The sequence below is a fragment of the Dipteris shenzhenensis genome, chromosome 8 (genome assembly GCF_047967505.1).
Source record: "Dipteris shenzhenensis isolate YYH24624 ecotype China chromosome 8, Dip_SZ_1.0, whole genome shotgun sequence".
Classification (NCBI taxonomy): Eukaryota; Viridiplantae; Streptophyta; class Polypodiopsida; order Gleicheniales; family Dipteridaceae; genus Dipteris; species Dipteris shenzhenensis.
Genome location: NC_141603.1, coordinates 19,214,799 through 19,217,844, shown reverse-complemented (window position 1 = coordinate 19,217,844; position 3,046 = coordinate 19,214,799). Strand labels below are relative to the sequence as shown.

At 47.5% G+C, this 3,046-nt stretch overlaps 1 pseudogene; it reads right to left on the bottom strand.

The window, feature by feature from the left end:
• Window positions 1-278: 278 nt before the first annotated feature.
• On the bottom strand, window positions 279-2,027 carry LOC147899224 (AAA-ATPase At4g25835 pseudogene; annotated as a pseudogene).
• Between the last annotated feature and the right edge of the window lie 1,019 nt (window positions 2,028-3,046).

The following is a 3,046-nucleotide window of genomic DNA, read 5'->3' as shown; positions in this document are numbered from 1 at the left end:
ATCCACAAGACGAGACATCGCGAGTAAGCAAATGTGAATTGAAAATCTTCTTCAAGTTCCGAGTTACATTACAAAACTAGTTTTGAGTGAATGATCTATCACGTTGCAACTTGCTACTCAATGTCTTGAATAGCATTTAATAGAAAGTTTGCATTGATGTGGTAAGGAATTAAACTTGATGGCCATCTGGTTGATGAAATTAATCAAAGGCTAGAGCCCTGGCTGATACTTACATATACCGTTAAGGAGAGATGGATAAATGCCACTACATCAATCGACTACTCTTGTCCACTGACGGTCTTTACATGTTCTTCTGGCTCCTTGTTGGTAGCCTGCTTCTTGTCCTCGTGGTCGTTACAGTTACCAACCTCCTCAATGACGAGTGAATCTTCTTGCTTAATCTGTTTACTGGCAACCTCCTTGTTGGAATCCGATTTGGCTTTCTGCTGTCTGCTTGTCTCCTTGTTGACATCCAATAGTTCTTCTGATGCATGCTTGTCCAATTCTTCAACATCACCCTGCTTGTTGCTAACCTCCTCCTTTGCCTCCGATCCTTCCCCCAGCTTGATGCTAGCCTCCTCGTTTAATACATCCAATTGTGTCTCTTCCTGCTTGTTGCAAGTCACCTCCTCGACATCCAATTCGTCTGTTGGTAGCTTCTCGTTGCTGGCCTCAAGCTCCTTCTTAGCTTTCCTGTCCTTTAATACCCTCACAAAAGACCTCAGTGCCTCTCCTGCATCCCTCTTCTCCCTAATGAGCACCTCGCTCACATCTGCAGGAGTTATCTCCACTCCCACCATCGCTTGCTCCACCTCCCCATACAAGTCGTGCTCCTCTATCGCCAGATAATTTCTGGCCAGCACTTTGAACGCCTCATAGGTGCAATAGGACATGTGGATGTGCATGTCCATCCTCCCCGACCTCAGCAATGCTGGGTCGAGCTTCTCTTTGTGGTTGGTTGTGAAGACGAAAATCCGCTCGCTCCCGCAGCAAGACCACAACCCATCTATGAAATTCAGTAGCCCCGAGAGCGTCACCTGACTATCCTCCTTCTCAGAGGCGTCACGTGCACCCGGAGTTGGAGGCTTATCGTCAGAATTCTTACCTTTCTTCTTCCTGTCTGAGAAATCCAGCGAGCAATCGATGTCCTCTATAACTATGACAGACTTATTGCTCGTCCGGATAAGAAGCTTTCGGAGTTCTGCGTTAGACTTTACCTCAGTGAGCTCCAAATCGTAAATATCGTAATGCAGGAAGTTGGCCATGGCAGCGATCATGCTGGACTTGCCTGTACCGGGAGGCCCATAGAGAAGATACCCGCGCTTCCAGGCACGGCCTGCCCTATTATAGAAAGCTTCGCCGTTGACAAAGTCGGTGAGGTCTTCCTCGATCTTCTGCTTCTGGGAGGTATCCATTGCCAGAGTTTGGAAGGTGGAAGGGTGCTTGAAGGGCACGGAACTCCACTTAGAGCCCCGGCCGTAAGGGCTCTTTGCATTTGTATGAAGCATTCTGTCTCGGCTCTTGAACTTGATCTGTTCGGCGTGTTCGATGATGTGCTGGACGTAGGGAGCAAGAATTTTGGCCTTGTCTTTTTTTTGCATTCGCAAGGTGAGCGAGCGTTTATCATCGGGAACACTCCCCCAGCTGAAACTCTGCTGCCTGCGTTCATGGCTGTTGAATTCCCACCACACTTTGACGCCCTGAAAACTATCCACCATTCGCTCGTCCTCTCCCAAGCTGTAGGTGGGAGAGGATGCATTCTTGGGCAGCGCCAGCTTCACTTTTCTCGCAGCTGTAGCAGCAGATTGGCTGAGGTGGAGCTGAACTGCAGAGTAGAGCTCGTTTGTGCTGACTCCATCGTGCTCGTCGATTCTCAGCTCGACGTAGTTGGAGAAACCTCGGAAGACCTTGCGGGCTATCCGTTTGATCGCATCTTGAACTTCACGGGGTAGAAAGGTGCTGACGAAAGTTTGCAGGAAGGCAAGGAAAGCGAAGATCGTACCATAAGAAATGGAAGATTTCTCCATAGCTTCGTGATAATTTATCTGGTTTGACGGTAGAATCTGAGCTGCTGATTCAAACTCTAAGCAGCGCGCCTCGTTTTCCCTTCAATCGCGCATCGGCACTCTATACAGAACGACTTCTGGACTACAAACGAAATCTAAGACTCGTGTCTGCTACTGGTCACTTTCTCCGTATCATTCAAGGTGCATTGCTGATGCTCTTAACATTCTCGTCACTCACTCATTGTTGTTCGTGAGAATAACGTCCACTGCTCAGCCAGCTAGCACCTCTGTAAGCTACACCTGTAAACACTCCCAACCCTTTGTATATGGAGTGGACTCTCGCGATCGTTTGCAAACACGTCTCTTCCCAAAGAAATTGCGTCTCTTGCAAGCAATGGCGCGGGTCAGCTTGACTCTTGAGTCCTGAACAGTCCATGAGGAGCACGTGCGCTTTTCGCAATCACCTGTCGTGACCCGTTTGAGTGGTTTTTTAGCACGACGTGAGCTTTCGAATTAAGGAGATTCACACTCGTCCGTGGACACGTGAAGCCCCTGAAGGTCCTGTCCGCTTCCTTTTTCCCCAAATGACCTCGTCCGTCCGTCGCCCCTTTCACACGCAACACAATATTTATTAAATGCTGCACTATTATTATAACCAGTTCAACCCCCTTTCACAAGCAACACAATATCTATTACATGCTGCACTATTATTATAACCAGTGGTTGAACTGCCAGGCTGTGATGGACCACGGATTATGGTGAGGTGTTGAAGAGCACTGTTCGTGATTATGCCTTGAAGGTGGATGGAATTGGTGCTTCGAATGTTAATTCTCTTCAAGTTGCTCTTCGAGAAGGTCAATCGACTGTCGATGTGCAGGTATGTGCTTCTTTAATTGAATGTTTGGAGTTTTTGTTTGAATTTTGTGTTGTAATGTTTTGTTGTGGTTATTTTAGGGTTGTTATATTGTTGGTGTTCCGCTGGTTCGTGTTAATGCTTCAGATGTTGCAAAGATTGTTGCTGCTGATTGTGTTGATTCGGT